Source organism: Dermacentor albipictus, chromosome 7 (genome assembly GCF_038994185.2).
Source record: "Dermacentor albipictus isolate Rhodes 1998 colony chromosome 7, USDA_Dalb.pri_finalv2, whole genome shotgun sequence".
NCBI lineage: Eukaryota > Metazoa > Arthropoda > Arachnida > Ixodida > Ixodidae > Dermacentor > Dermacentor albipictus.
This window is the reverse complement of record NC_091827.1, coordinates 129,402,171-129,416,278: the sequence shown is the minus strand read 5'-3', so window position 1 is coordinate 129,416,278 and position 14,108 is coordinate 129,402,171. Positions and strand designations below refer to the sequence as shown.

Below are 14,108 nucleotides of genomic sequence, written 5' to 3'. Positions count from 1 at the left end.
CTGCGCGGAAGCATTGGAGAAAAAAACACAACCGTGGCGCACATTTTCAGCGCAATCGCAATAAAAGACCATCCGTGTCACGCGTCACTACGGAGCAGCCTGATGCGCGATAGATTAAAGACACAGTTTGTAAAAACGCCATGACATTTTTCGCTCTTCATGCCCGCGAACTTGGAAGCCGAGTTTGCAGGTATAGCTGTTCTTTTTACAGCGAAGCTGATTATGGTTAGTTTCCAGCGGATCAATTTCCGTAGACCAAAACCCGTGGGCTGATCCTGAAGACAGCGCAATACAGGGCCGACCCGCAGCTTACCTTAAGCAGGCTTCAAGCAGTCCGGCCAGTTGCAAAAATAAGAACAATATCTTGTGTCCAAATATAACCCGTGTCAGCTGATAAGAACGGATACTACACTTTGACCACCGTGGGCCACGCTCGCACCGCCCTCTCGTTCTCGGCGTTCCAAGCTGCTGCGTGACTCCTTCCGCGCCCCCGTCGTGGCGGCCGCGTGGGCACGTCACGCGTGCCCATCGGAGCGCCGGTCTCGTCGTCCACGCGAACGTATGTACAAATCACGGCGAATGAGTCCGTACCTATGTGCAAAATTCTGGTTCACCTCTGTGCGCTATACTAAACAGCTTCGCTGGTGAATCACTTTCACTAAGTGGAATGGCTCCTGATTTTTTTTTTTTTTACAAGTGATGCAGTTCTAATGCAAGCCTTCTTTTTTTATCCAAAATGCCCCATACAGTTCTCTGTCCTTCTAATCCACTAAACATTTAAGTATACAAGTTTCCGTGAACACTGGAGTGCACGCTTTTCAATGGTTAGCCAAGAGACCCCCTCCGCTACGAATGCCTCCACGGATGCCCAGTGCTCCCTGAAACGATCATTACTCATCTGACGGTTTTACCGACGTAACACTGGCCACAGGGGAGGGGGATTCGGCAAGTGGCTCTGTCTGACGGCACACTTATGTGAACTCCGTGCGTAGTTCACTGCTCGACACATTCGCGCCAGTTTCTCCTGGGCGAAAAAGTCTACGGGAACGCCACACTTTCTCGCCACTTTCTTGAAACGGTGCTCAAGTAAAGCACCACCACACGCTTCGTTGGCTCTTTGTCAGCTCCCCTACTCCGCCCACCAGTCCTCACTTCACCAATAAGGCTTTCAACAACAGATGCGATGGCTTCGCCAGCAACAGCCGCGTACTGGAGCCTTTACTTGGCTGTTCAAGATCTGAGCTTTCTGGCGCTCGCACGACCATTCAAGGGCAGAGCCAATACAGTTCAAAGTGATGCCTCTCTTAAAGATTTTTGAGTTGGCTCAATCATGACTCAACATCCCCCCCTTTTTTTTTATCGTGGTGGATATCTCCAGCATACGCCTTCATTTCCGAGGAACATGCGCAAGTCTAGAAGCTGCTACTCCTCATTCAGTGGAAGTTCATACTTGAACATCAGCTTGCTGCAACTTGCCTCGAAAATTATCAAGCACAGGTTTTACCTTAAGGCTTTTCCATACCCTTTCTAAATACTATCTAACCCCACCCACCCCCCACGCATGGTAACAAGATAATCATCTACATGTCGGAAAACATTTACTACTGCGGCTTAGTCAATGTTTGCATTTGTTCGGTAGTCACAATAGACAAGATACTTAACAAAGGCACCATGCATTTTTAGCAACAAACATTTTAGAGAATCCCCACACTTGATCGATTTCTGTTGCCTTAAAATAAGCTTTTTTTGACATTTCATTGCGTTGTGCACAGGTCAGCCTCGTCCGTGACAGTCTCCGAAATACGCGGTGTTCTTTTTTCTAGACAACACAGGTTGCTTTATGAAAAGGTTACAAGCGCAGCGAATGCAGCGTTTTCTGCAAAGCAGTTCCTAGGTGAAGTGGGCATACTTCGCCGCTAATGACGCGAGTTTCAGACGAGTAAATATTGAAATGTAATAATTCGCTAGCTTTTTTTGTGCCATAGGGGCATATTTAATTGGCGAGTTTGAAGGCAATGACATTTACGTACACCTTCAAGTTTAATAAATCTTGAAAGTCGCACCTAATTCAAGATAGTTATCGAATTCCAACGATAATTCTAGGCAATACCGAAAGCGAGCTCCGCGGGAGCGCAGAAGAATGTCGCCCCGCCATCACGTCACATGCCCCACGACGACCAGCGCGAGCAAGTTTGAAACCGAACGCCTGGGCCAGCAGCTACTAGTACAGCATGCTTTTACTGGCTGCCACTGGGTGTCGGGTCAGGCTTTTCCGCAGCATGCCATCGCACAAACTTGGTCCCGCACCTCGTTACGGGGCGTTGCTGTCTGACTCGCAGCAGGGCGCACTCAGTCGTAGTACTACACGGATTTCACCTTCCAATTTCAATGATGAATATCACATGTACTTGGTTAAAACACGTTGTCGAGATATTCCGCTAAAATCCATGGCAGAATGTGTAAGCGCGACTGAGCGACAACCTATAAAGAAGCACGACGGAATTCTTCTGGCAGCATGGTCTGAGCACAGAATAAACCTTCAGTTATCAACGAGCCAGCTGCACATCGTCGGCGGCGTGGTAGTGCCTGACAGGATACAGAAAGTACTCAAGTGTGGGCCGAACTACACGACTCAGTCAAAGTAGTCTGCTCCCGAACTGTAGGCAATAGTACGACAAGTATCAAAGCGAGTACCTGAAGCCGGAGTGTGCGCCGGAGGGAGTGGATGCGCCGGCGGCGGTTCCATCTTCTTGGAGCAAACTTTTTCTTGAACTGTCATGAAAAGCAACTCGCTCACACTCGGATAAGGTGGATGGTTCCTTGTGGATGAGCAGGACGATGTATAACTCAAAGGCGCCTGAGTATTTTCGTCAACTTTCAATGTTCACAAAGACATAGCACTTCAGGAAATACAAAGTGATGCAAAGAAACTGTGGAAAAGTTTCAAGCTAGATGGCTTATCCCGGTCTATCGAAAAGAGCCTATCGAAAAAAAGATTTTCAGTAAAATCTCACAAGCCGGAATGTCCCCTCCGAGTGAGAATGTCAGAGAATGGAACCTGGCAGAAACATGTAGCGATGTTTTCACAGAAGTATTTGAAGGTCTTACCAATCGACTACCAAATATTGGTAACTTAGTCTGAACATGGTAGTGGGACTCGTTAAAGACTTGAAAGACCAGAACGTTGCTGCTTTTTACATTGACTTAAAAGTCCTGTTCTATTTTCTCCTACAGGACTTGATGAAATGTGTAGGTGATAGCATTGACGAATTTGGAGCAGTTAGATTTCAGAACGCTTCCGGTTTGACTTATGACAAATTTCTAGAGCTTCTCAGTTTAGATTTAGATTTATTTTAGATTCAGTGTGACGATGCTCGTCGTTGTGTTTCGACCTGTTGGCTGTTTAACTTTAAATTCCAATGGGTTCCAGTAGCTTGGAAGAAGAGCACTATCGAAGTCTGGTACAATATGCGTAGGAACATGGTATCTTTTTATAATGGCACCGGAAGTTTTTTCCGTCGATCGCAATTCTGTATAGGCTAACTCAATTCACTGGCCTCGTTCCATAACCTGTTAACAATAAAATTAACAAAACAATTATCGCTTATGCCAAATGAATGTGTCAATTTTTTACATCAAGTTGGCCCTGCCTGTTAACGTTAGGTCAGCCGTGTTACTGATGCTAGCAGGGGACTGAGCACTCGCTTAGGGGGAAAAGAGCACAGAATAGAGTGAAAATTTTAAAAATTTCTCAGCTTCATTGAAATAGGTAATACGTAATTTAGGTCAGTGTTTCTCGTGTTTTGGGGAAGATTAGTCACGGTCACGAAGTTACTTTTTTTTTCTTCCTAATTATTTGTAGATTGACATTAAAGATACTCAATATATATTTATTTATTCCACATCAAGGATGAGGCGGCCGAGAGTAACAGCGACAACGAGCTCGACAAGCCTAGGCCCCAACACACGCATTGACAAGAAGGCAAGTGGTCAAATGGTAACCGTGCAATTACATGTAACCGATCAGTTCCATGTAAATAACAACAAAAACAACAAAAACTCTACAAATGGTTTACAGAAACAAACAAAAAGAGATATGTGATGACATACAAAGCACGCAGGTCTATTTCAATCATACGGAACACAGACACTGTTTGTCATTTGAACGGTGATAAAGTGACGAGTGCAAAAAAATATTTTATGTTAAAACTATGCTAGCCAGTGCATCATTGCAAAATATACAAGCCACAAAGAAAACGTTGAGACAAGGGCGTTTGCTATTGTCTTGTGCTAGGCAATTTAATGGGTTGGGCACTGCATATGAGGATAACCGCTTGCCATAGTTCGTGTGTTGTGTCGTGACGATGGAGCGCGTCGGGTATTAGAAATCGAGGACTTCCTCGTAAGGAATCAAGAGTTATGTGTTGCTTTGTGTCGGTCGTATTAAGCCTGTTTATATTAGCTTCAGATATGCTGAAAATTGTGTACTGCAAGTAGAGGGGCTAGGTTGGCACTGCAACAGGCATCTCTCGAGCTTTCAATTCACCCCACACAGATCGGTTGGCTCCTTATTGCAAGGGGTGTATTTCTTCGAGGTTGCTCTTAGAAGTTGTACCCCAAACAAGATGGCAGTAAATCACGTCCAAGCCAGAACCTTGGTTAGCATTTATGCGATGCTCGTTTAGCTGCGTCCCTGTGTACAATTTCGCGAGAGCTGTGTTTCACTGTTTTCGCAGTTTTTTCACAACTTTTCACAGCTGGTCCCTTTGAGGAATATAGTGGTGCCGTCTGCGTAGATGAAGAATGCAAGGTGGTTCTGTACTTTAACATATCGTTACGGTTAAGCTTAAATAATATCGGGGCTGGTAAGCACCTTCAGGAAACACAAGTGGCGCTTCTAACCTTCCAATCAGTCTTTAATTACGACGCACAATTAGTGATATCACATATATGATTGCGAAAGCTCTAAGGGTAGTCTTCTTACGCCGTCTAATCATATATTTAACAATAATGCGCGCTTTAAGCAATAAAATACTCCTGCACTCCCCCAAAAACACGAAGTACCTTTTTTTTTGTTTTCCAATCTGCTAAGAAAATGTTTTTACTCAAGAAGGACTATAGCTCTAAGGCCTTCATCTCGCAAGACCCAAGTTGCCACTAACCAATAAGCCTATATCTTTCTATATATTTGTTCAAGTCGAACATATTAGTCAATATGTATTTTTGTTGGCCTAATTGCTTGTGTAATATGGCTGTTAGAAAAACGAAAGAAACGCGACACAGATCCTCAGTTCTCCCTATTCTTCCAGCCCATAAACTAACACGTAGTGTACGACAAAGGAAAACAAAGGAGCAACAAACTGGGGCTGTTCATCGGTGAATGAAAACACCGCCAAGGTTAGCAGGTGCCGAGGATTGATGATCAAGTGCTACCATTATCGAGGCTGTTTTTAAAGATATGATATATTTTCATGGTGGCTAGTCGATGTGTGCCTCCTCGACGAGTAGTGATATTACACACAGGAACATATTGCTGCGCTTCAAACATGAAACACTTCAACATCGCTCACAGGAGTTGGCAGCCATGTATCGGTTAAAACGATGATAAATCCCTGATGCACTTTAACATACGTAGCCTCTCAAAGAACTATGATAACATGATAGATTTCTTTTCTAATCTAAATAACCCTTTCACTATCATTTGCCTCTCAGAAGTATGGCTGACAAACGCTGATAGCAAGCTATTTGGTATACGCGGATACACAATGGAAGTATGTGTCCGTAAGGATGTTCGGTATGGTGGTTCAGCAATTCTTGTCCAAGATAACCATCCATATCACCGTCGCCATGATCTATCTTTCTCTTGCCCTAACGTTGAATCTGTATTTTTGGAATTCGATAAAACTTTTCTTTCAGCTAACAGTAGAAACACAATAATTGGATCAGTATACCGTTCTCCATCATCTTGCTCTGCAAACTTTTGTTCACAACTAGATGCTATCTTGAACATCATTGCAAACGAAAACAAAAATGTTGTCATCCTCGGTGACATAAACATAGATATTACTAACCCCAATTATAGTCATTGCTCTAATTATGCCAACTGCTATGCGGGATACGGCCTAGATTCATTAATAACCGTACTCACAAGATGTCCTCCGTCCAGATCTCACACTTTAATAGATCATGTATTATCAAACTTACACCTAGAGCATTGTGCTGGCGTAGTCACTGTTCCCATAACAGACCACTATCCCATATTCGTTCTATTAAAGTCTATTAACACACCGTACCAACGAAACATAAAAACGGCAAACTTTCACACCACTAAGTTCATTAGTCAAATTGCTGAAATCGACTGGAACCCAATTGTTTCTATAACAGACCCAATCCTAGCATTCGAACAATTTAACAACAAAGTTAAAAGCGTGTACTCGGAGTGTACTAACCTAACACAACATACTCACTGGTTCTCCGCCCCTAGAAACCCATGGATAACAGGATCCCTCTTAAAAAGTATTAAAAAACGTGATAACCTCCACAAAAATAAAAACGCCAACCTTTTAATGTAACTTTAAAGTCGCGGTACATAACTTGTTCTAACACACTTACCAGACTCTTGAAAGAAGCCAAGCGTTCCTACTTCGAGACAATGGTTGTTAAACACACAAATAACACCCGCAAAACCTGGGATACCATTAGGTCCTTTCTTCATCTGTCTTCACCAAACCACGCACTGAACCAACTTAATACAGAAACAAGGGTAGTAACGGAAGCCACTGACATCGCAAATGAATTCAATACTTTTTTCTGTCCTACACATGATCATTCACTAGACAGTATACCACAGCCAGTACTCAGGCAAACCCCTTATTCATTTTACTTGTTCCCTACATCACCCAAAGAAGTATCTGATTCAATCGCTAGTTTACGAACTACAGGTCTCGGCCTTGATAATTTACACCCTTCTAAAATCAAATTAGTATCATCCCATATCGCCGATGTACTCGCGCACATTGTTAACTGCATGTTCATAACAGGCGTTTTCCCCGATGAATTAAAACACGGTAAAATAACTCCCATATTAAAAAAAGGTAACAAAGAATTAATTTCAAACTACCGTCCTATCTGTATGCTATCTTCCTTCAGCAAAGTCATTGAGAAACTACTCGTAACCCGCTTAACAAACTACTTTCACAAATTTAATCTTCTCTCGCCTGAACAACACGGGTTTCGTAAAGGTAAAGGTTAAAGCTTTCATTGATTACGAGAAAGCGTTTGATTCAGTCGTAACCTCAGCAGTCATGGAGGCATTACGGAATCAGGGTGTAGATGAGCCGTATGTAAAAATACTGGAAGATATCTATAGCGGCTCCACAGCCACCGTAGTCCTCCATAAAGCAAGCAACAAAATCCCAATAAAGAAAGGCGTCAGGCAGGGAGATACGATATCTCCAATGCTATTCACAGCGTGTTTACAGGAGGTATTCAGAGACCTGGATTAGGAAGAATTGGGGATAAAAGTTAATGGAGAATACCTTAGTAACTTGCGATTCGCTAATGATATTGCATTGCTTAGTAACTGAGGGGACCAATTGCAATGCATGCTCAGTGACCTGGAGAGGCACAGCAGAAGAGTGGGTCTAAAAATTAATCTGCAGAAAACTAAAGTAATGCTTAACAGTCTCGGGAAAGAACAGCAATTTACAATAGGCAGCGAGGCACTGGAAGTCGTAAGGGAATACGTCTACTTAGGGCAGGTAGTGACGGCTGATCCGGATCATGAGACGGAAATAATCAGAAGAATAAGAATGGGCTGGGGTGCGTTTGACAGGCATTCCCAAATCATGAACAGCAGGTTGCCATTATCCCTCAAGAGAAAAGTATATAATAGCTGTGTCTTACCGGTACTCACCTACGGGGCAGAAACCTGGAGGCTTACGAAAAGGGTTCTACTCAAATTGAGGACGACACAACGAGCTATGGAAAGAAGAATGATAGGTGTAACATTAAGGGATATGAAAAGAGCAGATTGGGTGAGGGAACAAACGCGAGTTAATGACATCTTAGTTATAATCAAGAAAAAGAAATGGGCATGGGCAGGACATGTAATGAGGAGGGAAGATAACCGGTGGTCATTAAGGGTTACGGACTGGATCCCAAGGGAAGGGAAGCGTAGCAGGGGGCGACAGAAAGTTAGGTGGGCGGATGAGATTAGGAAGTTTGCAGGCACGGCATGGCCACAATTAGTACATGACCGGGGTTGTTGGAGAAGCATGGGAGAGGCCTTTGCCCTGCAGTGGGCGCAACCAGGCAGATGATGATGATGATGATGATTCGACTGAAACAGCTATAACATCATTCACTGACAAAATAAAACATGCCCTTGACAACTCGCATATTGTTGGTTCAGTTTTCATTGACTTCAGTAAAGCATTTGGCACCATCTGTCATAACATCCTTTCTTACAAGTTAGAAGCTCTGGGCATTCGTGGCCCAGCTCTTACGCTCATCCGCAGTTATTTGACTAACAGAACTCAAGTTATAAATTTCGGAGGTTCACTTTCACGTACTAAACCAGTCACTAGGGGTGTCCCACAAGGTTCACTTTAGGCCCTTTACTTTTCCTGGTGTACATTAATGATCTTCCTCACTGTTTAACCAGTACTTCATCTATTCTATATGCTGACGACACGACTATATTTACTCATAGCGAATGCGTAAATACTGTAATAAAACGACTAAATTCTGACCTAAGCAACTTATCTGCGTGGTGCACAAGTAACAAACTTTACATCAACCCTTCGAAAACTCAGTTTATGCTTTTTCATACACATAAACGCGTCATCGCACCCGCGCCACCACTCGTCTTACAAACTCATGGTCTCCCACCTGCACATGAAGTTGTCTTCCTTGGCGTCAAACTTGATCCCCAACTTAAATTTAACTTGCATGCTGACATGGTCTAAAAAAAATTGCCTTTGGAATAAGAGTACTAATCCTAACGCGCTCGTATTTCCCACAAAACGTTAGAACTTCACTTTATTACCCATTTATTCACTGTCACTTGCAATACTGCATCTCAGTTTGGGGAAACACATATTGCTCGCACATAATATATCTACAGCATTTACAAAATCAAGCCTTGAGGATCATTACTTTCTCCAGTTACATGTCACATGCAGTACCAATTTTCAGGTCCTTAAAAATACTACCATTACGATACATTGAAGAAGTAAAACCAAGGACACCGACCAACATAGAAGTGCTAAAAAATGAAAAAATCTAAAAGACGTTTCGGCTTCGCTACGGAAGCCTTGTTCACAATTGAATGATTTTTTCATTTTTTAGCACTTCTATGTTGGTCGGTGTCCTTGGTTTTACTTCTTCAATGCTTCGTCCCGACCAGACGGGCTTCCGTCGAACCCTCGATTTCATTACGATACATGCTCCAGCTCAAATTGGTTTTACTAATATACCGCACACTAAATCATGAAATAATTTTAGATGCATTTAATAACTCTGCTCTTGCCAACACTAACAATACGAGATTTTCCTCTGACAACAATTTTTACTCCCTCGAATAAACACTAATTATGGAATGTTTTGTTCCCTTTTTACGGACATTAAATACTGGAACAAACTACCACCCCATATTAAAGCCTGCCGCACAACATTAACATTCAGGAGAGAGACGAAGAAATATTTACTAACGACACTACTGGCTACTGATTCATTACTATAAGTATATATTGTGTACAAATCTATTCCCAGTTTTCAATGATTCTGTGCTTACCTATTGTATCGACAGCCTTTATTTATTGGTTATTCTATATCTTCCTTTGTCTTCTTTTTAATCCTTTCTTAGACATTTCAAATTTTTTGTCGCATAGCCTATATAACATTTGTACTTTGCGTATTGTAAGCATATATTTATTTTTAATTATCTGTTGCAATAACCCCGTGTTCTTTGACATGTGTCATTCCTGTGTTTCAGTAACGTGTCAATTACCACATATTTATTTATTCATACGCTGTATCTGTTTCATTTGCTGTGTTTTGAACTTCAATTATTGTAAGCAACTTTTTGGATTTGTTTATTTTTTTTTCATTAACTTCGTGTTTTCTGATGTCTGTCGTTGCTATGTTGCCAAAATGTATTAATTCATGCAATGTTGAATTACCAATAGGAGGTCCCCCTGACAGTTCTTGTAACTCCGGGACCTCCTTCTGTACTAATGATGAATGATGAAATAATGAAAGTCTAGCGCTCGTGATAATGGCTTATATTTAATGAAAATAACGCAAACGTTAGAAAACAGAAACGCTTGAAGTAGGAGTCTTGGAGATGATTGACCACTGTACCCTCTCCTACCCGTGCATGAACACTAGTGCAGAACGTGGCGACCAAATGCGAGCGTTCTTCACATTATCTCACGTGCTATGGCTCCTTACAACAGGCCGCAGACAAAAGTGAGTTATCACCGGAAGATTTACGGATCAGATGAGTGCCATCATTTCACTAGCATGCATGGGTGCAGGACGTGCCTGCATCGCCGGAGACACATCGTGGAATTCACGCATGCTGCATACGCTCGGCCAGGTCGCAGAAATTCGCTTCATTGAGGAGAGAGCCAGTTGCAAGTGCCAAGCACGCTAGAATGGGACATGCCGACATGTCCGCACGTGCACGATGTGCGGACCGCTTTCGTCTGCCTGCCTTGCTCGGGAGATTCTACTGGACAAAAGCTCTGAGAGTTTCTCAGGGCTGAGCCATGCAGCCGATCGCATCGTTGCGAAGCCGTGCCAAACCAGACCAGACACGCTCCCAGTCTCATCGAAGATTGCCGGCGTCGGTCCAAAACACATCCAACAAGAACACGTCGCCATTGCGTCGATCGAGGAGCGGCTCTCATGGCCTGAGGCCAGTGTCGGACGCAGTCCACACTTTTCCGACTGACGCTGCGCCAAGCGAGTGCTTAAGGATGTTTGTCTCGCTTCATTTTCCTCTCTTGATTTGGCAAGCTGGGAGAATTTTGAGAGTGAGATGGAAAAGTTCATTAGAGAATATAGACACCACGGTGGCAGTGATTTTGTCGCCTACTTAATTCTACTGAAGCACTTTACGGAGTGGACAAATTTTGACCAACATCGAGTCTTTAAGCGCCGCATTACTTTCAATGCCCCTTGCGAACTGTATAAGGCAGCGCTGTCTTCACTGAAGAGAAAGCAGCAGTCGATAAGGTTCCGCGATATCAGCATGGCGCACAGGTACCAGTTCATCTCTGATACATATGTACTCTTTATTATATTTGTTGAATGGTGCTCCGCGTAAGCGTTCTTCACGAAAGATCATGGTACAACGAAAAAAACCAGTTGCTTCATCTTACGGCGCTCTTCGCATTTGGCTGCAGCGAGCAATTAGGTGGGCAAGGGTGGCCGATTTTTTGGTAATAATATTTTGTGCATTGGGTAGGAACAATGATTGCAATGTGACCCGACTCCTTTGGCGGATCCAGGGCCACTAATTAACATGAACTGTGTCATCTTCGGTCGAGACTAGGCATTGCGTCATGGAAGAACGAGGCCCTAATATCCACGTATACATACATGCGACAGAAGTCGGCCATTTGAACTTTGAAACGAATCGATCTCAAGTATAGTTGGTAATTTGTTAACAAGGCGCATTGCATTAAATGCGCCGTACGGAGGCTGATTCAGATGAGAAGTTATACTTATCTCGCGTACTGCGGGAGTCCATGTAATTGAAGCTCTCTGTGCGCTTTTCGTTCATTGGCGATATTTGGTGGTGATGTTAGGCGCCCTACGACAGTCGTGGTGTCGTTTTAAATGTTACCGGGGTCCTTCAATTGCTTGGAGGACCCTTCCGCGCACCATTTGCGCTTGTCTGCGCAGTGCAGAGAACACACGGCGAGACGCGTTTGCTCGGGGTGTTGTGCGCCATAGTTCGTAGCCTGTGAGAAAGCTGACATTCCCTCACGTGGGCGCATCGCATCGTGGCTGATGATTTCTTGGACAACCGCTTTAGTGCGGCTTTGCGTCTGCACGTGATACGTTATTTGTCTGCGTGTGCAAACTTGCGCGGTGCTTATTTTTCAGAAGTGGCAGAAACTTGCCACATCGTACTTTAGATTAAAATTTTCGCAGTTTGTCCGCCGCTGTGGCCATGTTTAGTAGTAGCATTTCGGTTATTCGCACAGACTACGTATACCTCGACTGCGCCCGCAATCATCCCAGTGTGCCCGCTGCCACGAGCTCTGAAGAGTTCATCCGTGTCGTCGGGGCGTTGGCTATCTCCCCTCAGGGTTGTTGCATGTGAGTGCAAACGCAAACGCTACAACTTATGCAATGCTTTTGCTGAGGGCTAACGCGTAGTTGCGGCCGTCCAGAGAGCATTGTGTCGGCGGCCAAGGTGTTCCAGGTGGCATTAGGGTGCCTCTATTTCCTCCCTCTGCTCAGTACCGGGGGGGCTTAAGTCTGCATTGAGGCACCCTAGAGGGCATTGTGGCAACGCCCAAATTCAGCCAGTGAGACCTTTAGGTAACGTACACCTGCCAGAAGAGCTTCGAATTTAAAGTGGAAGGAAGCATCGAGCGGTCAGCAGTTGAGATAAGCAAGTGACATTTGGAGTTTGATGTAAAAGAGAAAGCAAGAAAGAAGTTTATTCATTTATAGTTACTTATTTATTTTCGGTATTTATTTATTTATTTATTTATTTATTTATTTATTTACCCTCAGGGTCAAAGATATTACAGAGTGGTCTCAGATACAAGTGGTCATTCCTAATCATACATTATTAGCTGAACATAATAATAGCTCAATACAATAATAGATTAAAAATGAATTTACAATATAGACAATAACACAATGTAACACAGTATATAAAAAGATGTACAGCAGTTACAGTAAGAGCAATATATGCAAAAGAATTATAACATCGCTGTTGAAGTAACCGCACCGAATACGAAGGGATCATTTACAGGCATACGTAGCGGTACAGGTAGATAGGCAAATTTCAAGGAAGAGAAAGAAGAATAAATAGATGTATACAATAGTCCTAGGTTGAAAACAATCTATAGCATACCTGTGTAACTCAAGCAGGCTAGGTGATCATTTGCCACCGCCCCGTTTCAAAGGGCATGCCAATAAATCATGATCATCGTCCTCAACTTCATCATCATCGGCAAGGGCTCGAAGGCTCGCTCCTCTCCTGCCTCCCTAGCATGTGCAGGATACACGCTCTCAACCACCGCCCGACGCGCCGTGGAAGACAGCGAAAGCAGCAGCAGCAGCAGTGGGAAAGTCCAGGGAAGAGGCAAAGAAATTTTCGCTTCAAGAGTGCGCATCTTAGCAGCGCACGTGAAGACAAGCACACTTTGTCAGAAATTACGCGGGACGGTGGCCACGATTCTGTGGGACGTCAAAATAAACCTTGCCATGGCGGAGGGCACGGTTCGCACGCAGTATTGTGCCGCTCATGAGGAATTGCCGTGGTCCTCGCTTCTTCTACGCGTGATGAACGATTATTGTTTTAATAGGTTAGCTGAACATGTTGACGAGCTGCTTGAGTGGGGCGTCAGCGTGACATAGGGTGCTATAACGTAAAGCTATTCCAAACTTTTCTGTTCCAATTCTGCAATCAGCCCACCGCGATTGGTGAAAAACTTTTTTCAACCACCCCCACTTCAACTGTCTGTCATCCGACGTCACGAAACCCGCGATAGCTCCCCATCTGCTTTGTTGTGTACGCACTGATTATGCGTAATTTGACCGAACAAAACGAAAATAGTTATATCTGATTCGACGCCTTTTCGCCATAGCCCTCGGCTATTGGTCAAAAGTTTTGGGGCTGCACCCACTTCACCTGCGTCTCACGTGACGTCACAAAACCGCAAAATCTTGCCCTGTCGAAGGGACGTGTACGCGTTAAAGATGCATTATTATGCCGAACAAAAGTGAATATTCTTCTGAATAGCCGCAGACTGCCCAGTTCCGAAAGGAATAAAAGATGGCTGCCGCCGATCGCTCCAGCACTGGCTACTCGTCCCTGCCGGAGAGCACGGGCTTATTTGCATCTAATAAAACTT

The 14,108-nt window shown here is 43.8% G+C and overlaps 1 protein-coding gene and 1 pseudogene across 1 annotated transcript in view; one reads left to right on the top strand and one right to left on the bottom strand.

The window, feature by feature from the left end:
* Cda5 (Chitin deacetylase-like 5) overlaps positions 1-14,108 on the top strand; it is a 371,641-nt gene that overhangs the window by 36,280 nt on the left and 321,253 nt on the right. The window lies entirely within an intron of this gene.
* Positions 260-434, bottom strand: LOC135895973 (U2 spliceosomal RNA; annotated as a pseudogene).